We start from the raw sequence: 24,730 nt of genomic DNA, 5'->3' as shown, positions 1-24,730 counted from the left end.
GCAGTATCCTCTGTGCCCTCGGTGGCTCAGATGGATAGAGCGACTGCCATGTAAGCAGGAGATCCCGGGTTCGAGTCCCGGTCGGGGCACACATTTTCACTTGTCCCCGTTAATGTATATCAACGCCTGTCGACAGCTTAGGGTCTTGATTTAATTATCATTTCACTGTGACAGTTACGTTATCTGAATACGAGAGAAGCTAGAGATTAAGAAACAGAGGTTCAACCTTCGCCGACCGTCTAATAACAGAAAGCCACTGTATGATATAGAACGTGAAGTATTGCATCCTGTAAAGACAAGCAGAAAGATGACCTGCTGGAAATACTGGAAATCAACACAGAATGCCAACTTAGTATTAAACGATCAAACTCTTTCCTTCTCCGCCTTTTCTTAAATTAAGTTTTAGTTACAAGTAATCGATTGAGATCGTAAATTCTCAATTAATTTTCACCAGTTGTTAAATGTATCTTGGCGTAAAAGCTCTGTGTTTCCTTTTCTAGTGAACATAATTGTTTCTGTGTGACATAAAATGTTAAACTCTCCTATGTAAACAAGGTACATGTCATCATTTTTATATCTTCTTTGTAAATCGTACAAAATTCAATTACATCTAGGACTGTTGAGAAAGTACTATTTGTAATCTCGAGTGGTGCCAGATTGCTTAAATACTTTTTGTTGAAACTTGAAATTTTTTCATTGTACTGTTTAATTTACTAGAAAATTTTTAACTGTAGGCTTCTCCTCAAACCGTACTGTGAGAACAACTCTTCGCCAAGAACACTGGCCAACTCTCTCGCTCTTTTGAACGACGGAGTTTCATTCCAAAGCGATAAATTACAATTAGGATGACGGCTCCTTAGAAACTATTCTCTGCAGCTTCGTTAGGTTATGTCAGCAAGCCCTTTAATGAGTAATAGTCCGTTTTGGTATACAAACCATCTGTTGTAAGCATTTAAATAATACATTGCTAATGTACGCTTTAACGGCAGATATTTGCGTTCTTGGCGATTTGTATGTCATCGGCATTAGGCCAGGGCCCAAGCAAGTTTATCTGCCTAACGTTTCGTCTTCCAGTGTTGGACACATCATCAGAGGCTATAAACACTCAAGTGGCAGTTTGAAGCTTCAACAAGCTCATCATGCTGAATTGTTTATTCGTATCCACGCTACGGTAGCGTCGTGACATATCAGACTGGTGCATAAGATCGCGGATTTGTGGCAACCAGTGTTACGGAGCTTGTAGTTTGCCTTATGTAGCGCTACGAAGCGCAACTTGTCTCATTTCTGTTAGGGATGTCATTATTCTTGTGATTTTCTACGGCCTCTCTCTGTACGTCCTAACATAGTAATGACTGTATCCAGATAAATCCATTATCGTAGACACGAATTTCGTGGCTGCCTGATCCCAGTGCATGATCTGCTATTGCCGATTTCTCTCTCTTTCCCAGACAACCATTCCTCTTGTGTAAGAGATTTCACGTACTAACATGTGGCAGGCGTAGGTCCTTTTCAGTGTTCAAATATCCGTACGCCCTTCTTGTTAATTTAAAAATATTATCAAAGATAATGTAAAATTCCCTTGCCGCGTCATATACATCAGAACACACACATTTCACAAACAAGTTTCATATACAAATTAGAAAAGAACAGCAGTCAACGTATTTTACTTTTTTTTAGAACTGTTATCTTACTAGCCGGACTATATGCGAACTTCAAACGCTTTATTTTGCACATCACACCTCCCTGTTTGTGGCAAGGTAGATCAATCGCCGGGAAGATGTTCTTGAACGCGGAATCCAGTCGTATCAGTAGGACGTTCTTGAAGATTTTGATTTTTCTTACGTTTTCCGGTCTTACTTTCTTCCCACAAGTAATGAGACACTCGATGATGACCTGGACTCGGACGTGGAAATTTTGCAATTTGCAAACAATCGCCTTAACCACTAGGCTAACTGAGCACGCTTCCGACGTTTCCTCCTATTACGTCAGAACACTACATCCAGAGGTAGATCATGACAGCATTTTAAATTTTTAAATCCTGTCAATATTATGTGAAATACTGAAAATCAAATATTTGTTCTCCCTGGAAAGTATCAGATAGGCAACATGCAACTCATATTGGTGATCATCTCAGCCATTTAGTAATACAGACAGATCGAATAACAATTTGCGACTACTCACTACCCTGCCTAAATGCTTCATGCCAAAGGCTAGTTAAAAACTTAATAATAATGATAATAATAATTTACTCTTGACACTACCAGTTTCCTTAAGCTTATAAATGGTTGACTGACACTGTTTTTTCAATATGTGTGTTAAAAAATTAATAAGTACATAACTAAATCAAAAGTCCAATAGTCGAATACAGCTGTATTATTTCAAATAAATTATAGATGCACACAACCGGTTTGGCATCTCCTGGTGTGTTTACTGTAAATGCTAAGTCATATTGAGTCATATTGAATGGGGCCTAGTTAGACGATGCCGCAGGATAGCTGTTGGCATGGCTAGGCAAAGTTCTAAGCCCTCCTCAATTCATAAAAAAGAACGCCACCAATTGATAAAAAATCCTCATCTACGATGAGTGTCATATCTGTGTTACGACCACAAACTGCCATCATTTTACTGATGAAAATAAGTTCCAGTCGGCCTGTGTCAAGCAACAGCCTTCTGAAGCTTACCGTAAGTTATCGTCTCTCTTTCACCCAATTTAACCCAAAAAGAAATGGCATACCTTTGCGCAATATTATGCGGTTCCAGTTCCGTGACGAGACACACAAACACGTGTTAACTTATTACAGCACAAGTGACGACTCAGCAGTTGCATCAATGTGCCGCTTGGACTATAAGCAGCTTATAAACCAAGGTCAAAGATATTGTGCCTAAGCAAACCTGCAGGGTTGCCACATCTTGCAAAGAAAATAATTCTCATTACTTCATTGTCGCACCTCGTATATAAATACTATATCATATTGTATGGGGGACTAGTTACAGAATGCCATAGAGTAACTATTGGGGTAGCTAGCCAAACTTCTAAGCCCTCCTCAATTGATAAAATACGACCATTCAAATGAATAAAAAATCGTCATCTATGATGAATGTCACGTCTGTGTTAAAAATCACAAACTGTCATCACTTTACTAATGAAAATATGTTCTTTTTGGCTGATGTCAAGCAACAGACAATGCCTCTCAAGCGCTGTTATCCGGGTAAGTCCTGGGTCCAAAAGCCAAAAAGTCCATGTTTGTTTGTTACCTAAATAACAGTCCTTATCCTCAGAGTTGCCCGCATTAGTTTCTATCACAATCTCAGTACCCTGGTGGCAGCCACACCACGTGCTTCGCCAATACATGGGACGCTCGTAGCATATATTGTCTACTGCTATGTTGGTAACACACACATGATCCTGTCGGCTTTTTGGGCCCAGGGCTTCCCTGCATAACGGCGCATCAGGGGCATTGTCTGTAGCTTGACATCGGCCAAAAAGAATATACACTAATGACCATTAAAATTGCTGCAACACGAAGATGACGTGCTACAGACGCGAAGTTTAACCGACAGGAAGAAGATGCTGTGATATGCAAATGATTAGCTTTTCAGAGCAGTCACATAAGGTTGGCGCCGGTGACTACACCTACAACGTGCTGACATGAGGAAAGATTCCAACCGATTTCTCATACACAAACAGCAGTTGACCAGCTTTGCCTGGTGAAACGTTGTTGTGATGCCTCATGTCAGGAGAAGAAATGCGTACCATCACGTTTCCGACTTTGATAAAGGTCGGATTGTAGCCTATCGCGATTACGGTTTATCGTATCGCGACATTGCTGCTCCCGTTGGTCGAGATCCAATGACTGTTAGCAGAATACGGAATCGGTGGGTTCAGGACGGTAATACGGAACGCCGTGCTGGATCCCAACGGCCTCATATCACTAGCAGTCGAGATGACAGGCATCTTATCCGCATGGCTGTAACGGATCGTGCAGCCACGTCTCGATTCAACAGATGGGGGCCTTTTGCAAGACAACAACCATCTTCACGAACAGTTCGAGGACGTTTGCAGCAGCATGGACTATCAGCTCGGGGACCACGGCTGCGGTTACCCTTGACGCTGCATCACAGACAGGAGCGACTGCGATGGTGTACTCGACGACGAACCTGGATGCACGAATGGCAAAACGTCATTTTTTCGGATAAATCCAGGTTCTGTTTACAGCATCATGATGGTCGCATCCGTGTTTGGCGACATCGCGGTGAACGCACATTGGAAGCGTGTATTCTTCATCGCCATACTGGCGTATCACCCTGCGAGATGGTATGGGGTGCTACTGGTTACACGTCTCGGTCACCTCTTGTTCGCATTGACGGCACTTTGAACAGTGGACGTTACATTTCAGATGTGTTACGATCCGTGGCTCTACCTTTCATTCGATCCCTGCGAAACCCTACATTTCAGCAGCATAATGCACGACCGCATGTTGCAGGTCCTGGTCCTGTAAGGGCCTTTCTGGATACAGAAAATGTTAGACTGCTGCCCTGACCAGCACATTCTCCAGATCTCTCACCAATTGAAAACGTCTGGTCAGTGGTGGCCGAGCAACTGGCTCGTCACAATACGCCAGTCACTACTCATGATGAACTGTGGTATCGTGTTGAAGCTGCATGGGCGGCTGTACCTGTACACGCCATCCTAGCTGTGTTTGACTCATTGCCCAGGCGTATCAAGGCCGTTATTACGGCCAGAGGTGGTTGTTGTGGGTACTGATTTCTCAGGATCTATGCACCCAAATTTCGTGAAAATGTAATCACATGTCAGTTCTAGTATAATATATTTGTCCAATGAATACCCGTTTATCATCTGCATCTCTTCTTGCTGTAGCAATTTTAATGGCCAGTAGTGTATTTTCATTAGTAAAGTGATGACAGTTTGTGCTTTTTAACACAGACATGACATTCATCATAGATGAAGATATTTTTATTCATTTGAATGATCGTTTTTTATCAATTGAGGAGGGCTGAGAAGTTTCGCTAGCTATCCCAATAGTTACTCTACGGCATTCTGTAACTACTCCCCATACAATTTGATATAGTATTTATATACGGGGTGCGACAATAAAGTAATGAGACTTAATTTCTTTGCAAGATGTGGCAACCCTGCAGGCTTGCTTAGACACAATATCTTTGACCTTCGTACATAAGCTGCTTCTAGTCCAAGCGACAGAGCGATGCAACTGCTCAGTCGTGACTTGTGCTGCAATAAATTAACACATGTTCGTGTCTCTCGTCACGGAAATGGAACCGCATAATATTGCGCAACGGTATGCCATTTCTTTTTGCGTTAAATTGGGTGAAAAAGAGACGATAACTTACAGTAAGCTTCAGAAGGCTTTTCGATAGGTGGTTATGTGAAGAGCTCAAGTTTTTCTTTGGCATAAAATGTTTAATGAGGGTAGAACGAATGTTGAAGATGAAGACCGCAGTGGACGACCATCAACCTCAAGGATGGATGTCAACTTGGCCAGGGTGCATGTGACCTCGTACGATCTGATTAAAGATTTTCCGTGAAAATGATTGCAGAAGAACTGAACATCAATCGAGAAACTGTTTGTCTAATAATAACTGAAGATCTTGGTATGAGAGAGATTTGTAAAAAATGGTCCCCAAAAATCTCACACGACAACTACGAGAAACACGGAAAAATGTGGCAGCCGATCTGTTAGAGCAAACGGAAATCAATCCAGAATTGTTGAGCCGTGTTATCACTGGCGATGAAAGTTGGTGGCCGGCCGAAGTGGCCGTGCAGTTAAAGGCGCTGCAGCCTGGAACCGCAAGACCGCTACGGTCGCAGGTTCGAATCCTGCCTCGGGCATGGATGTTTGTCATGTCCTTAGGTTAGTTAGGTTTAAGTAGTTCTAAGTTCTAGGGGACTAATGACCTCAGCAGTTGAGTCCCATAGTGCTCAGAGCCGTTTGAACCATTTTTTTGAAAGTTGGTTTTTTTTTCAGTAAGATGCAGAGACAAAGCGCCAAAGTTAGCAATGGTGCTCAAAGGGATCACCCAGACCAAAGAAAGCTCGCATGTCAAAGTCAGAAGTGAAATGCATGCTTGTGTGCTTCTTTGATTCCAAGGGAATTGTTCATAAAGAGTGCAGGACTCCTGGACAAACAGTTAACCAATATTACTACAAAGAAATTTTTGAAAGACTTCGTAAAAGAGTTCTTCGTGTCCGTGCCAACATTACTGATAATTTGATCCTGCATCACGATAATGCGCCACCCCATACTGCTGTCAGTACAGAAATTTTTAACCTCAAAAGAAATTTCAGTAGTACCACAGCCACCTCATTCACCAGATATCGCTCCGTTCGACTTTTTTCTATTTCCAAGAGTCAAAGCGGCGATCGAGACACACCATTTTCAAACAACACAAGATGTCCAAAATGCTGTGACAAGGGTCTTGGAGGGTATTAGAGAAGGTGAGTTCCAGAAATATTACCATCAATGGCAGAAGCGCTGGAAAAAGTGTGTGCAATCAGGAGGGAACTACTCTGAAGGAGACAACACTAAACTTGACTAAAACGGTAAGCAACATTTTTTTTTTTTCAAATCAAACTCATTACTTTGTCACACCTCGTACACCAAGAAATCGCATGGTAATAGTGGCGAACCCGGTTGTGTGGGTCTGTAACTGACTTGAGTAAACACCGCTACAGCGGATTAATGGACTATTCAGTCAGTTTGACATTTAATAATTTTAACACCTATAATGTCCGCCCCCCGGTAGCTGAGTGGTCAGCGCGGCAGAACGTCAATCCTAAGGGCCCGGGTTCGATTCTCGGCTGGGTCGGAGATTTTCTCCGCTCAGGGACTGGGTATTGTGTACTCCTAATCATCGTCATTTCATTCCCATCGACGCGCAAGTCCCCGAAGTGTCGTCTAATGGAAAGATTTGCACCCGACGAACTGTCTACCCGAAGGGTGACCCTAGTCACACGCCATTCCCATTAACACCTGTAATGAAAAACAGTTTACTGTATGAATTGTCAGTCGCCACAGTTTTAAAATTATCCTTAATTTTAACTGTACCACACAGTTTCCCTACTGGTTTTGGCTCTGGTCTGCATCGCTTAAGTTAGCTGTACCTGCGGTAGTTCGCCTTGACCAGACTTGAGCCTTTTCCATCTGTTACAGCGGAGCTGAGCGAAAGCAGGTAGCGGAGAAAGCAAGCGCTGGCGCGACAGCCGGGCTGGAGGTGTGATGTGGCCATTAGCTCGCGCCAAGTGGCTGTCTGTTCTGTTCTCAGCTCCTCGCTAATCGCCTCACAAGTGGGTTGTTTCGGAGCCTTGCCGTCGTCTTCAAGAGCAGTAGCGGCACACCGATTTACTTTATTAGCAACTCGCTATGTTTATAGCAGCCCGTTAGGGGTGGTGAAAGACGGGACACTTTTCGTCTCCTGTAATCTGGGATACAGAATTTTCACGCACTTTTGTGATGGTCATTCCGAAACTAATGCCTCTACAATTATTTTCATGGAAACTAAAGCAGAGAAGGGCAATAACGCTGTTAAATAGAGCAACATTTCAGTCAAATACCGTCATTTTTCACTTAGCACAGCACCATTCGTTTTGCACTTTTGTCAACAATGAATAAGGTTGTACTTGCTGTGCTCGTAGAAACCCGAATCAGCTGCGATGAGCCATCGTCTTCCAGCTCTTACGACAGCATCTGAATCAAAAATGTGCGTGGCCACATACTCAATCCTTCATGGGTCCAAAGAACTGGTATCTGATGGAGATAAATCGGGACTGTATGGCTGATGTGGTAGTATAGTCCAGCCAGATTTAACAGTGCGGACCTCTGGTCACAGAATTGTTGTGAAGCTTGGCGTTATCATGTTGCAAGCGGAAGTTTGTCTTCTCATCTGCTCTGGCTCTGGAAATTAAGGAATTCAGCCTGGCTAGTGTCGTCTTGTGCCGTTATCAACTGGCGACTGCTTTAGGCTCCAAGACATTTAAGAGAACAACTCTTGTCTATATCAGAAAACTGTGCACCTTACATTGCCTGCAAATGACTGTGCTTTCTTTTTTCTTGGACAATTCGCATGTCACCACGCCACAGACTGTGTTTTGGATTCCAGCTCATAGTGGTGAGAAAGCGTCTCATTTCACGTGATGATGGTGCTCAATAAATTGTCACCTTCAGCCCGATATTGGTTGAACAGGTCCGAACTAATTTCCATTTGATGGGTTTCTTGGTGTCATATAACCATCCAGGTGATCATTCTCGAACAGATTACAATAACCGAGGTTGCGTAACATTTTGTCTAGGCGATTACAGCCGACATTCCTTGATAATCCGACTGTCATCAAGAACGAGTTTATCAGGACGCTGTTTGTTATAAGTGATAGCACTGAGAGAGGTTGACCGAGTTGAGCTGTAGTGCACACCTGTGCCACCACTATTGAAACGCAGTACCACCGCCTCACGTTTGCGCTGCTACTGTATCGTCGCTATGCAGCTTGAGCAAGCGATGATGGATTTAAATTGGCGCAGTTTGTGCATCAGTGAGTAATTCAGTGATATATCTGTTTTATACGCACGTGGACGCCAGAGCCCATCTTGGAACGCTTCCTTGCTGCTGCTGCTATCTTTCACAGGACAGCAAAACCAACAGTGCCTTAGCGGGAAGATTCAAAACTTAGTACTACGTCAACGTAATCTGGCTAGAACTCGGTTAGTACAAAAAATTAGCAGGCATTAGTATCGGAATAACCCTTGCAGAAATAATTATCTTCATCCCAGGATACTAATATCCCCCCTCAACAGCACAACATAAACATGGTTGCAGTATTCCTGGCTGGCGCCTGCCTGCAATTCCCGCTAGGCTATTCTCCTGCTGCCCAACTTAATAACAGTAGTAGTTTGCATTACCCCGAGACCTGTGATGGCTTTGAGACGCTCAATTCAGTTTTATATGTCAGTGGAATTTTCGTAAGCTCTTAACAACACCGCCATATTATACTGTAAGTGTGCTCATCTGTCGACCCAAATGCAACTGTCAAAAAGAGAGAGAGAAATTTTCTACACTAGAAGGCAGAAGAAAAGTGCGAAATTTCAAGGTCGAAATCCTACTTGCTACAAAAGGAGAAACGCCGTCTCATAAGTTAGAAGAAGGTATAATGTAACTGAATGTATGTTTCGTGAGTTTCAGTTACTGCCAACTTGTAAAATGTTGTTTCGGAAAAACAAGCGTTTAAAGTTAAAACTTGCTTTTCGGTACTGAAATTGAGCGAACCTACTATCAGCAGTGCCAGTACCATACAGCTGACCCTTTTTTTCGCCTATGTCGAAACATACTCATTTTGATGAAATTATACTGATTAGCCGGCGCCTCTGGCAGAGCGCGGTTCTAGTAGCTTTAGTCTGGAACCGCGCGCCTGCTACGGTCGTAGGTTCGAATCTTTCGTCGGGCATGGCTGTGTGTGATGTTCTGAGGTTAGTTGCGTTTAAGTAGTTGTAAGGCTAGAGGACTGAAGACCTCAAATGTTGAGTCCCATAGTGCTTAGAGCCATTTGAGCCACTTTACATTGATTAACTGGCTGCCGCATACTAATGGAAGCATGTTTATCCACGTTTGGTGTTACTTTTCAACGCTTTTCTATCCGTATAAATACGTTTGTTCTTTATTTTCAAGCATTTACGTTGTACTTCGTGTAAAAAATAAGCGAAATGACAAGCAGACGCGACAAGTGCGTACTTGTAATTTACTATAAACGAATCATGTTGCGAAGAGAAATCTCATTTAGAATAGTATTTTATTTGATACTAATGCCTTCTGTGATACTACCTGAAATCAACAGGACCCCTATATCGTCGGTAGCTGTTATAGTATTGCATCGGTTGCATTCGCGCGCTCGGATGCGCGAGACTCCCAAGCAGTAAATCGAGGTTTTAACATATTTTAACATTTATGGCACACTTTATTTGAATGAATCTCAAAAGTAGGTAATCTGAGGAACATATTAAGCGAATAAAAAATCGCCTAAAAATTGCTACTCTGGTTCACCACCGTTAAGTCATGCTTGAGCGAAACTGCTATTCGTTACGCTTCCCGCGCCCGGGTTCCCGGGTTCGATTCCCGGCGGGTTCATGGAATTTCTCTGCCTCGTGATGACTGGGTGTTGTGTGATACCCTTAGGTTAGTTAGGTTTAAGTAGTTCGAAGTTCTAGGGGACTAATGACCATAGATGTTAAGTTCCAGAGCCATTTGAGCCATTCGTTCTACAAGTAATGAAAGAACGACAAGTACCGTCTACTTGTAATGTTTAAAATATAACAGCTGCTGATCCATTCGCAATAAAAGCGAAAAGCATCATGTTGAAGAGATTTTCAATAGGAGCACGCTTAAGACAGAGAGAACCCGAAATAACAATAGCTTCACGGAGCTGATTATGGCGCTAATATTTTATGTAGCACTTCACAGTGTGGCTTTCTATTTGTTGGGAGGCGATTAACGAATGTTCTTACAAAGTGCAAAGCTTTATTAGACTGACGGTACTAAATAAAAAGATCCGACTGCGTGTAGTTAAAGTTATTACTTGCACACGAAATCTAACCCTTAAGTGCTTAGTGCTACATTTCTGCAACATGCATTGTAAAACTGATATGCGCACTTCTAGTTGGAATTATTGAACCTACTCAAGTTTCACAGATGCAATAAAGTCTTTAGAGAGTATCTATAATGCTAGACGTGTAGTAACTCGTCGCAATGCGGATATGTGGTAACCACTTTGGATGACTCCAGACAAAGTCATAAAGCGTGAATTTTGCTTAGTTTCACATTGTATTTGCAATATCAAGCCAGTTTACGAAGGAGGAAATCCCACGAACTGTAAAGTCTTGTGACTAAGGCCTCCCGTCGGTAGACCGATCGCCGGGTGCAAGTCTCTCGATTTGACGCCACTTCGGCGACTTGCGCGTCGATGGGGATGAAATGATGATGATTAGGACAACACAACACCCAGTCCCTGAGCGGAGAAAAATCTCCGACCCGGCCGGGAATCGAACCCAGGCCCTTAGGATTGACATTCTATCAATTGGTTCAAATGGCTCTGAGCACTATGGGACTTAACTTCTGAGGTCATCAGTCCCCTAGAACTTAGAACTACTTAAACCTATCTAGCCTAAGGACATCTCACACACCCATGCCCGACGCACGATTCGAAGCTGCGACTGTAGCGGTCGCGCGGTTCCAGACCGTAGCGCCTAGAACCGCTCGGCCACCCCGGCCCGCGACATTCTATCACGCTGACCACTCAGCCACCGGGGGCCGGACATCTCACAAACTAAAGAAAGTACGTAGAAACCTATCTTGATTGACGAGAGATACAATCCAGGGGAGAAAGATGAACTACGTCGCCATTCCCATTAGCTACAAGCCACAGAATGCTGCCGATGGATATGTCCGTCTAACCCTTAACAACGAGCTGATCACGGTCGGATAAACCGGCCGCGTCCACTTAAAGGGCAGGCCATCCGCCAGAGTACAGAGGTTTGGTAAGCGCAACCTAGCAGTGTTGGAGAGGTTAGGAGTCCGGCGTTGAGGACTGCGACACCGAGCCACCTCCGACAGAGGAGGGCGTGGCGCCGCTGGCCCTTTGCCCGCGGCAGATGCTCCTGACTCAGGTGGAACTCTGCCAGTCCGGAAATTGCCGGCTCGCTCCAGCCCAGCCGCCCGCTCCGCTGTGTTTACTCCACGCGCCGAGTCCTTCCCGTAGCGAAGCTGCCTCCTCAAACGCCGCGGACGGACACGTTTAACGATGGAGTTTCCCCTACATCTACATCTACACTCCACAAGCCACCTGACGGTGTGTGGCGGAGGGTACCTTGAGTACCTCTATCGGTTCTCCCTTCTATTCCAGTCTCGTATTGCTCGTGGAAAGGAGGACTGTCGGTATGCCTCTGTGTGGGCTCTAATCTCTCTGATTTTATCCTCATGGTCTCTTCACGAGATATACGTAGGAGGGAGCAATGTACTGCTTGACTCCTCGCTGAGGGTATGTTCTCGAAACTTCAACAAAAGCGCGTACCGAGCTACTGAGCGTCTCTCTTGCAGAGTCTTCGACTGCAGTTCATCTATCATCTCCGTAACGCTTTCGCGATTACTGAATGATCCTGTAACGAAGCGCGCTGCTCTCCGTTGGATCTTCTCTATCTCTTCTATCAACCCTATGGTACGGATCCCACACTGGTGAGCAGTATTCAAGCAGTGGGCGAACAAGCGTACTGTAACCTGCTTCCTTTGTTTTCGGATTGCATTTCCTTAGGATTCTTCCAATGAATCTGTCTGGCATCTGCTTTACCGACGATCAACTTTATATGATTATTCCATTTTAAATCACTCCTAATGCCTACTTCCAGATAATTTAAGGAATTAACTGCTTCCAGTTGCTCACCTGCTGTAATGTAGCTAAATGATAAAGGATCTTTCTTTCTGTGCATTCGCAGCACATAACACTTGTCTACATTGAGATTCAATTGCCATTCCCTGCACCATGAGTCAAAAAAAATGGCTCTGAGCACTATGGGACTCAACATCTTAGGTCATAAGTCCCCTAGAACTTAGAACTACTTAAAGCTAACTAACCTAAGGACATCACACACACCCATGCCCGAGGCAGGATTCGACCATGCGACCGTAGCAGTCCCGCGGTTCCGGACTGCAGCGCCAGATCCGCTAGACAACCGCGGCCGGCGCACCATGCGTCAATTCGTTGCAGATCCTCCTGCATTTCGGTACAATTTTCCATTGTTACAACCTCTCGATATACTACAGCATCATCCGCAAAAAGCCTCAGTGAACTGCCGATGTTATCCACAAGGTCATTTATGTATATTGTGAATAGCAACGGTCCTACGACACTAGCCTGCGGCACACCTGAAATCACTTTTACTTCGGAAGACTTCTCTCCATTTAGAATGAACTGCTGCGTTCTGTTATCTAGGAACTCCTCAATCCAATCACACAATTGGTCTGATAGTCCACATGCTCTTACTTTGTTCATTAGACAACTGTGGGGAATTGTATCGAACGCCTTGCGGAAGTCAAAACCCACGGCATCTACCTAGGAACCCGTGCCTATGGCCATCTGAGTCTCGTGGACGAATAGCGCTAGCTGGGTTTCACACAATCGTCTTTTTCGAAACCCATGCTGATTCCTACAGAGTAGATTTCTAGTCTCCAGAAAAGTCATTATACTCGAACACAATACGTGTTCCAAAATTCTACAACTGATCGACGTTAGAGATATAGGTCTATAGTTCTGCACATCTGTTCGACGTCCCTTCTTGGATACGGGGATGACCTGTGCCCTTTTCCAATCCTTTGGAACGCTACGCTCTTCTAGATACCTACGGTACACCGCTGAAAGAAGGGGGGAAAGTTCCTTCGCGTACTCTGTGTAAAATCGAACTGGTATCCCATCAGGTCCAGCTGCCTTTCCTCTTTTGAGCGATTTTAATTGTTTTTCTATCCCTCTGTCATCTATTTCGATATCTACCATTCTGTCATCTGTGCGACAATTTAGAGAAGGAACTACAGTGCAGTCTTCCTCTGTGAAACAGCTTTGGAAAAAGACATTTAGTATTTCGGCATTTAGTCTGTCATCCTCTGTTTCAGTACCATTTTGGTCACAGAGTACCTGGACATTTTGTTTTGATCCACCTACCGCTTTTGCCATAAGACCAAAATTTCTAGTGGAAGCCATCCGACGTTTCGTTCGAGGCACTTCAGAAACCTTTGTAAAACTAGTTGTTCAGGTGCGTTTACGTGAGACAAGCTTTACAGCAGTGTGTCGTCGCAATATTGTTGCCTTCAAGAATGCTTCAATGCACCTGCAATACGTGGCATTTTTTCCGTATGGTTCACTGATGGAATGGGCTAAGCAGGTCTTCAGCGAACGGCAAACGTGCGGAGGTGTGCACAAAAATATCGAAGTACCAATAGCAGAACACATTGTTGTTGTGGTCTTCAGTCCAGAGACTGGTTTGATGCAGCTCTGCATGCTAGTCTATCCCATGCAAGCCTCTTCATCCCTGAATAACTATTGCAACCTACATCCTTCTGAATCTGCTTATCTGATTTGATCCACCATAAATGGTTCTGAAAGCCTGCGACTGTGAAAACAATAGGGTTGTTTATAAATAATTCTTACGCTACCAGTCACGGTTTTCCTTATTTTATTTTTCACACGACGAAATGATTCCCATTTTCAAGTACGTTTTTTTTTTTTTTTTTTTTTTTTTGTTTGTTATGCCATTTGTATGTGGTGATGTCGATGCGTGAGAGTCTGCTTAATTTCGTTGACTTAATTGCAATATACAATAAACACGCGATTTTTAGTTGCTTGTCGACCTTTTTGTGAAATTAATGGCGAAATTTGAAGAATTTGTACAGTCTCTCACACACACTAAACATTACACACAACTTGTTGTACACTTTTAAACATCGAAAATATCTTACATAAACAAAACAGTTCCAAAGATGTTCCTACCAGTAGTCAAGAGAGATGACATTATAGGTCTTCCATAGAGTATGATATGCTTTTGTACAGAGGTTTTTTACCTTAACAGTTTAAAATTTGGATCATAATTTACTTATATCGATTTTACAATTGTGCTTATTCCTATACGTTACTATTTTTATTTAAGTATACTATCGAAACATCTCAAGAAATCCACTGATTCACGTTAAAGTTTTTTGTTTAACATTTTATCTTCATATTTTCTGTAATGTGAATATATCTCCAGTTCTTCTAGCAACTCCATTTTGTCTTTTATTTAGTTGGTGGAGCACTTTGACCTTTTTGCTCTATTTTTCCGAATGGGTGTCCTGTATTATGTACATGTGTTGCTATGGCTGATGTAGTGTGTCTGTCGTGTGTGTAGGCTTTTATGCGTTCTGTGTACACGGTGTTGAAATTTCGGCCTGTTTGTCCTAGGTAGAACATCGAGCATTCGTGCCATGTTACCTTATATATTCCAGAGTCTGAATATGGATCATGGTTACACTTTATATTATATATTAGTTTTTGTTGTAGTTTATTAGCTGTAGAAAACACAATTTTTACTTTGTGATTTTTGAAAATATTTGCAATCTTCTGTGATACGTTGCCAATGTATGGGATACTAGATATAGATATGTTTTTTTCTCTCTTTTTATTCTGTGGTACAGTTTGTACCTGGGTCTCTCTTCACTTTGTCTACGATTGTGTCAATCGTGGAAGCATTGTAACCCTTGGCAACTGCAATCTTTTTCACTGTGTATTTCTTGTTGCATGTTTTCTTGGTTCAATGGTATTTTAGTTGCCCTATGTAGCACTGACCTATATGTTGCCTATTTATGGATATTTAATTGATATGAGGCTGCAGGGGTTGTGGTGTCGCTCACCGAGTATTTTTCCGATGAATTTTCAATGTGCATGTGTTGTTGTTGTTGTTGTTGTTGTTTTTGTTGTGGTCTTCAGTCCATAGACTGGTTTGATGCAGCTCTCCATGCTACTCTATCCTGTGCAACCTTCTTCATCTCCCAGTACCTACTGCAACCTACATCCTTCTGAATCTGCTTAGTGTATTCATCTCTTGGTCTCCCCCTACGATTTTTACCCTCCACGCTGCCCTCCAATACTAAATTGGTGATCCCTTGATGCCTCAGAACATGTCCTACCAACCGATCCCTTCTTCTGGTCAAGTTGTGCCACAAACTTCTCTTCTCCCCAATCCTATTCAATACTTCCTCATTAGTTATGTGATCTACCCATCTAATCTTCAGCATTCTTCTGTAGACATGTGTAGACATGTGTTGTTGTGTCTTGTAATATTTAGGTCCAGAAAGTTGATGCTTTTATTTTGCTTATGTTCCACTCTAAATCTGAGTTTCTCATGTAGATTACTGAAGTAATTTAGAATGTCTGTCGTGTCTTTTGTATCCCCTTTCACTAACAGTAGTGTGCGATCTACATATCTGCTATAAAATACGCTATAAAATAGAATTGGAGAAGAAGTTCGCTTGTAATTTTGTGGCGACGAACGCGCTGAAGTGGTTTCTTCAGTTTCCTGAGAATAGCACATACACATCAGATTCAATCGTTGCATCATGAAAGAGGACGTCAAACAAAATAACCCCTTTAGAGTCGCAGAAAACCGTCGCCCATGACTTTACAGGCTGAACTTTTTCTTCGGAAGGGATATGATGTGGCGTCACTCCATGGATTACCGTTTTGTTTCCTCTTCGAAGTCATGAACCCACAGTTCATTGACTGTGACGACATTCGATAAAAATTTTTGTTGATCAGCCCCGTAACTCGCAAGCAATTCCGCACACATGATCCTCCGTCGCTCTTTCGGGTATTCTGTTGCCAGCACTACCAACAGGAGCATCCAGTTGTCCAGCGAGGTGTTCTGATTCCGATTCGTCGATCATCTCGAATGGGAGTGTCTGCGCGTGCTAACGTTGCAGGAGTCAAAGCTGCGTGCTACTGGCTGGCACGCGGGAGATTGGACAGGTTTGCGCAACAGTGTTGCGATGTCGACAGACGCCTCGCCCAACGACTCAACGTGCTTTTGTTCACTGGCAGGTCTTCGTAGACATTCTGCAGGCGCCTACAAATAATTTGCGATGCTCTGGTTTTCCACCAGACGCCTCGCCCAACGACTCAACGTGCTTTTGTTCACTGGCAGGTCTTCGTAGACATTCTGCAGGCGCCTACAAATAATTTGCGATGCTCTGGTTTTCCACCAAAACCAGCTCAGTGGCAGTTCTCTGCTTGGAACGCACCACCGTTACACAATTCATTTTGAAGGCTGTGTTAGCGCCAAGACCTATCGGAACTTCATGAAGCTATTGGTGCTGTATAACTGATGTCACAGTAGATTCGAGTAAGGACAACACTGCATATTCAATTTAAAAAGTATATGTTCGTGTTATGTGTAAGTAATTGAAAATGGCACATAGTTCCAATCAGATGATAATGTGCAATAAACTACTCCAATCGTAAAGCAGCCGGAGTAGAACATGAAATTGTGTTTCAATAAATTTATGGTTGTAGCATCCCATAAGAAGTTCCATTACGCCCCGATTTTGCACACTATAATACACACATCCGTCAAGAATGTTACTCTCTAAGAGCACACCTGCGTTGTCTTCAGTTTAGTACCTCTGATATCTTCAAATTCTGTGTCCTGTCGCATCGTAAATTTTTCAGGTGCTTTCGAGTATCTCCTCCATTGTAGAGTTCATCTCCCAGCTCCCAGACGAAATCACACATTAGGTCCCATACAGTCCCTCGAGAAACAGAAATAGTGCCTAAGAGTGTCTGCCGCGGGTAATATTCTGTGGCAATTTTGTTGGTACTTCCGTGTGTAAACTCCGGGTTGTTTGGCATCGCCTGAGACACACGTTACACCCAGTCCCAACCTGTGAGTGCTGGTGAGTACCATCAGTTCCTGAGTCACCATCTATCCAAAACCACAGCCCATTGACTATTGTTAGATACGTCAAGTGCTTACTATGCGTCACACCCTTCGGGAATCTACTGTGCATCAAAATTAACTGCTCTTATTTCACCAGACTTACCCTCTTGAAAAGACTTGCGGACAAATGATTCACTGTCACTGGATTGCCCCACACTCCTTTCCAGCTACCGACCAAGGTCATTTGAAACTCTGGACTCGAGAGAGTTAGAATCCCCAGCCAGAAAAACTGATACAGATTTTATGCAGATTCCTAAATCCTGTCAAGTTTTTGCAGAAATGATTTCAGGGTGCATTGGAATTTCCTAATCTCGTCTGCCCCAACTTGGCTTAAACTCTGCCTGCAATAATCTTCAGTATCGTTCAAACCCATCCTTGCATCCTTCCTTCCTCATTTCTATCGGTCCATTGCTTCCTTTCTCATCTGATACTTAATACTGAAAATTTGTCTGGGCTGCAAATTGTTTATCATTCCTTATGTGATAGCTACCATAAGATAAAATTCAAAACAAAATTACAGTAATACGTTCTAGACTCACTCAACTCTGTAACTTTCAATTCAGTTTCTGGCGGAATACGTTTTCTCTGTCCGTATTAAATGACGACAAATGGTTCATCAATAATCTCTTAATATTTGCAAATACTTCATCAGTGATTTTATTTTAAGGATGAGTACTATTTTTTAATTCCTGTATTTATATTATCCACAAAGAGGACAAAAATTTGCACTTTGGGACAGCATATTATAAGCAACATAATATATTTCAGCGGAAATAATTAGCTCTCATTCTTGTGTCTACTTGACTGAAAACAGATAATTCTTATATAAAACATCGTTAATCTAGACTAGAAGTGGAAAAAAAAAGAAACTAAGTGGAGTGTCCATTAGAGTGCTATTTGTTCGCCACGGTCTGCTGCACGATTTCTACTTCCGAAGGAATTTCAAACGCTGAGAAGTCGTTCTGTTGATCTTTATTTCTAAACTAGAGTAAATCCTGAAGGGAATTTGAGCGATGCTGCCTGTGTTAACTCCAGTTAGTAAACTTCAGAGTTTGTCAAATACTGTAAGCTGTCCCCTATTTCGCTGTGATTAAATTTCTTTCAATTGTTTCTATTTTTCTGTTTACAGGTAAGTACGTAATGCGGTTGGAAAGCTGATTGAATGAGCGAGTTGGGTCATTGAATGAATGCTGCCAAAAGCTTTATCTACCAGAAGACTTCATACGAACAAAATGACGGCGACCAACCACTGTTCAGCATAGAACGTATGTATTAAAACATTACTGTTTAAATTTAAAAATTTAAGGAAATAAATAATACTGACGAGCTGCTGTCTGCTGTCGTTAACATTATGTAAAAAAATGACGATTTCTTAGTATCGTACATAGATGGACGTTTGTAACAAGATTTAACCCTGCTCCTTGCGCTAAGAAAAGGTGTATACATCTGCTCTTTCAGGTCATAACGAGCCGATTGATAATTAAGGGCATAATACACATAAATTATTAAAAATTATTGTTATTTTAAATGTGGATTCTGTTTTCCCACCTTTGTGTCGAGTTTATATAGTTTCGATAGTATCTGCACCCACATTTGCCACAGAACTGTTATAGGTGCTAACTCGTCATTTGCTCTTTATTCACTTCGATCAGACATTTCATCGAAGCGTAACGCTCGTGGGATTCAACATAACCGTTTCTGTCGTATTACGGCAGGAAAGTTGTTTCACTATACGATTTATACACACCAAACAGTAAAAACAAACTAATTGTAATTGGACCCTCAGTATTAACCATTTCCACCACAATATTCTGAAGATTATCGTTTAAAAGAATGTGAAAACAGGACTATACGTCACTTACTCTGGATATAGCGTATCTTGTTGGACAAACGATCACTTTTACGGCGTTTGCAGTGGATGCTCCTCCAATTTATGAAAAATTTTCTGAGTTCCTCATGATACTTTCGTGCTTCGACTGAACCACTGGCGTATTGTTATGTGAGGCATCATTGTCCGAAGTGACTCCTGATTCAGATGTAAGATAAATGCTCTCTTCAGTGGTGTTATTTTGCTACTTTCTTCGTCAGAAATACTCTGCACTCTCTCTGATGAGTTTACCAGTGCTCCTAACTGCTCGTCAAAAAGAAATGGTTTCATAATGATAGTCACACAGGGATTATCATGCTAGACGTATGAACAGCGTCCGCACAAACATAACTGGTAGCTACACGGTTTCGGTAATTTGAATGCAATAAGCTGTCTTATTATTGTGCAACTTCACTCATTTCAACAATCAGAGAGAAACACGTACATTGTTGTAAAAAGACAATTTTGCGTATAATATCTTAGGTACATATGAATAAAATTTCACTACCGATACTTGTACATGTTGTGAATTTCTAAACACCTGGAACACATAGACCCAGGGGATACAAGTGTAACAAATTAAGCTATAAAAAGGGGAAAAGTTATTTTTTTTCATCCGAGCCTTGAGCTATATAGAATGTTTGGAAAAATATCGTTAAGTTACGAAAGCTAGCTTTTAAATATAAAGACGTTGTGGGGGAACAAACTCTTTTCTGGGTCATGTTGGGCCGAAGATAACAGCAAGGTTAAAGCGTGATGCCAACTTCGAATATTTATTAAATGCTCGTATGTTTCTTACAGAAGATCATAAAAAATAAAGTGTAAATAAAGGGTAAAAAGGTTCCAAAAGACGAAGTAAATAGGAACTAACCAGTTCAAAAGAAAGTGAGTTCGGATTACCAAGTGACGAGCGCCGTAACAGGTGATGCGAACCTAATTAAAGCGTATGTAAGTGAAGGCCTGTTTGTTTTCAGGAAGCACAGTAAGCCTGAAGAAGGTGTAACACGCATACACAGCACCAGCAATACAGTTTTTATCGTGTGCCATTTGATGAGAAAATGATCATTTGCTCGCAGTTTGAATTTATTCTTCAATTTTAAATATACTGACGTAGCACTAGACTTGTTCATAAAAGAAACCTCATTAAAAGAGAAAGAAATGGCATTCGTTGACAGGATAACTCCCTCTGTCTCATATTTAGTCTGTATCTTACCCATGGTCCATCGTGCATTCTCTTACTGTATCAAGGCAGTTTTAGTTTTGGTCTTCTTTTTTCTTTTAAGATGTCCAGTATGAGAAATGTGTTATCTGGAAGCCGAAGTTTCTGCGCAACTGTGAGTCAGCTTGTGAATACGTGTTAAAGTTTATCAGCAAGTGACGGCAGTGGTGCAGTAGGTCAAGCACTTATCATGCATAGCGTCTGCTGACTTCCAGTCACTTTGGCCGCAGTACTACAAACAATCTGCAAATATTTCCTCTCACAACACGATTCTCGTATGGTACGTCGCCTAGACAGGGTTTTAGCTACAGGGGTAGCTCGTCTGCTCTCGTGTAACTGTTCGATTCGCTATGCTGTGAATGCTTGGTGAAATGAGGTAATAGTTACTCTCAGACATAAAACTCTTGCTTCGTATAACTAAAGACCTCGTAAACTGACATACGGCCGGGAAAGCGGTGTGCTGACCACATAACCCTCTACATCGGCGTCCAATGATACCTGTGGATTGAGGATGACATGGCGACCGGTCGGTACCGTTGGGCCTCCATGGCCCGTTCGGGAGGAGTTCTTTAGTTTACTTTTTTTTTCGTGTAAGTAACGTCGATGTCATGCGGTAGAGAAAGTTAGAGTCGTTTCTTTGCCACACTCAATAGAGCATAATTACGAGCGGAAATTTTTTCAACTTGTATGCCTACAGTGACCCGCGTTTAGTGCAGTGTTTGTACGGTTTAGTTACACTGACTGTGCAGAGAGACGTAGTAATTAATCCCGCCATATGGTAGGCCCAATAGTGCGGATGAGGCGAAATCGAGAACGGTTCGACACGGCGGTTGTCTACTCGTCAAACTTGGTTCCATATTCCGGAATACTTCTTTTCCGTTCTGGGAAATTGCTTAGTGGAGTGATGAATTTTGATATTGTACAATTTTGGTAAACATTTTTGGAAAGCAGTGATCAATTAATTGTTATATTTTGACTAAAGTTCAGTCTGCGTAGCAGCGAGGAGAGCTCCGCCTACCATCCTAAGGGAGCCATGGGTCTGATGATGGTTCTGTAGAAAGAACCGAAACCGGTTACCTATATCATTAAAACATACATGAGTGATCAAGACTGAACTTTAGTCAAAATATTGATATTGTGTCTTTGCCGTGCAAAAGGCAGTCAGTTCTAGTACAGTGCAGTATTATGTGTGTGTTGCCGTGGATGAACTCTCAAATAGCACCAAGGAAGGCACGCAGCTTAGCGTTTCCCATATGGAATACGGATCACCATAAACAGTGTGACTAGCCCTCATTCCACAAGGCACTGCTGACTGACAGGTTTCGCAGTTTAATCTAGGACTGTAGCTCAAAATCTTGGGACCACGCACTGTAAGTGGGCTGCTTCTGTGTTGGCAGCGCTGTGTAGCGCTTTGCATTGGATCTCTGACTGCGCTTTCTTTGTAAGAGACTCTGTGGCTGGATGGACTCGTTGTCGGAAGTTAATCGCCAGTAGTGTTGGGCAGTTGGAAGTTAGTCGCCAGCAGTGATGGAAGTAATGTTGGGCAGTTGGAGGTGAACAGCCAGCAGTGATGTATGTTAAATGTGAGAAGTTAGCATTGATGGAGGGTACAGGTCTCAAGCGTAGGCTAACGATCTGGAAGTATCCCACTTTGAGATTGAAAATTATTCATGATTATACATCTTTGTACTGGATGTCACTGACGATTTAAATTTGTGTTTCAACTGGATGGCATACTATTAAGGTAAAAAATACATTATTTGATTTGCAACAAAATCTTTCCTTTGCTAACCACATGCCTATTAGTAGTTAGAATCTTTTATTTAGCTGGCAGTATTGACGCTCGCTTTATTGCAGTAGTTCCCGTAATGAACATTGTTGGGAGGTAAGTGCTTAATGAAATGTATAGGTTATTGTTAAGATTTCTTTTTAGTCAGGACCATTCTTTTCAGTTAATTATTTGAAGTCAGGTTGTAATTTATTTTTTATTTATTTGAGCAGTCAGATTGTGTTGCGCTAGAATATTGTCGGTCAGTGTTGACACAATAAGAATAAGTAAAGAGAAAGTAAGCTCACTTGCATTCAGTTTCATTCAGCAGTTTCAAAAAATGGTTCAGATGGCTCTGAGCACTATAGGACTTAACTTCTGAGGTCATCAGTCCCCTAGAACTTAGTACTACTTAAACCTAACTAACCTAAGGACATCACACACATCCGTGCCCGAGGCAGGATTCGGATCTGCGACCATAGCGGTCGCGCGGTTGCAGACTGTAGCGCCTAGAACCGCTCGGCCAATCCGGCTGGCTCAGCAGTTTAAGTACAATATTTTAATAAAGAAGTTCCATAACTTAGGCCACATATTGAAGGAAAGAGTGTCTTCCCCACAAGGATTCGAACCGACAACCTCCCATTCGCTCACACCTCGCAAGCCTGCTGTAGTGATGTTGGCTACTGAGGCAGGTAGTATTGCGATCATTTCTGCAAACTTCCCACTTAATTGGAAAATTACCGTTCTAAAACAATAGCGATATTACAGTTTAATGAGGTCCATCACCATCTATCACTACTTTCCAGCTTATATCGTGGTAAACCCTGTTATGTTTCGGTGCAACAAACCATAATTATCAGATGGCAGTGTGTTGCGCGCGTGTTTGTACTTTTAACCCAAAATCAAACGTGTAATATGCGGTGTTGGAGATGACAGAAATCGTACACACTGATCAGCCAGAACATTATGACCACCTACCTAACAGCCGGTATGTCCACCTTTGGCACGGATAACTGGCAAAACTTCATGGCATGGAAGCAACGAGGCCTTGGTAGATTGCTGGACGTGTTTTTTTTTTCTTTTTTTTTTCTTTTCCTCGTTGGGTGCTGAACTGCGCGGTCATCATCGGCCGTACAAAGTCCCAATTTTGACACAGTCCAATGTGGAGGGAGTTGGCACTGCATCTGCACACACAAGCCACCTAATTCCCGTAAGTTCCTGAGGGGAAGAGGGGGGGGGGTGAGCTCTGACGCCAAGTTCAATCACGTTCCAGCACATCAATTGAAATTCGCCTCTGGTATCCTCGAACCACTCCATCACACTCCTGGCCTTGTGACATGGCGCATTATCTTGCTGAAAAATGCCACTGCCATTTTGGGTATATGATGGTCATGAAGAGGTGTACCTGGTCTGCAACCAGTGTACGATACTCCTTAGCCGTTAAGGTGCCTTGCATGAGCTCAGCTGGACGCATGCATGCCCACGTGAATGTTCCCCAGATTATTATGAAACCCCCGCCAGCTTACTTCGGTCCCACAGTTCAGGTGTCAAGGAGGTGTTTCCCTGCTAGACGACGTATCCAGGCCCTCCGATGGGCATGACGAAGAAGGCATCAGGATTCATCAGACCATGCAACGCTCTGTCACTGTGCCGGTGGTCACCTTCCCATTCCAGTCCTAGTTGCCAATGTCGTAGTGTTAACATTAGTACATATGAGTCTTCAGCTGCGGAAGCCCATAGTTAAAAGTATTCGGTGCACTGTGTGTTCAGACACACTTGTATTCTGGTCACTATTAAAGTCTACCCGGCCTACGACGTCCGACATCTGTAATTAGGGGTTGCCGCCCAACCCCTCGACGTCTGGATGTGGTTTCACATTGGTTTCGGCACGTGTTGAAGTCACCACAGCACTCTTCCAACACCTGACAACTCGTGCAGGTTTCGAAATGCTCGTGCCGAGCCTTCGGACCGTCACACTCTGCCATCGGTCAAACTCAAGTAGATCGCACACCTTCGCCATTCGTGCGTGTGCGTGTGCGTGTGCGGCAGTCACTCCTCGCCAGGTGACATTGCTGTCGTATAGATGGGTTTATATCGATAGCAGGTCGATGGTCGTAATATTCTTGCTGATCAGTGTATGTACAGGGTTATTACAAATGATTGAAGCGATTTCACAGCTCTACAATAACTTTAATATTTGAGATATTTTCACAATGTTTTGCACACGCATACAAAAACTCAAATTTTTTTTAGGCATTCACAAATGTTCGATATGTGCCCCTTTCGTGATTCGGCAGACATCAAGCCGATAATCAAGTTCCTCCCACACTCAGCGCAGCATGTCCCCA

The 24,730-nt window shown here is 42.8% G+C and overlaps 1 protein-coding gene and 1 non-coding gene across 2 annotated transcripts in view; both read left to right on the top strand.

The window, feature by feature from the left end:
* Positions 1 to 24,730, top strand: part of LOC126177105 (proton channel OtopLc) — a 760,838-nt gene that overhangs the window by 158,520 nt on the left and 577,588 nt on the right. The gene's annotated exons all lie outside the window — the stretch shown is intronic.
* On the top strand, positions 15 to 89 carry Trnat-ugu (transfer RNA threonine (anticodon UGU)). Its single transcript has one exon. It is a non-coding gene; the product is annotated as a tRNA-Thr (tRNA).

This window comes from Schistocerca cancellata, chromosome 3, assembly GCF_023864275.1.
Source record: "Schistocerca cancellata isolate TAMUIC-IGC-003103 chromosome 3, iqSchCanc2.1, whole genome shotgun sequence".
Taxonomy (NCBI): domain Eukaryota; kingdom Metazoa; phylum Arthropoda; class Insecta; order Orthoptera; family Acrididae; genus Schistocerca; species Schistocerca cancellata.
Note: the sequence above shows the minus strand (reverse complement) of the source record. Positions and strands in the feature narration are given on the sequence as shown.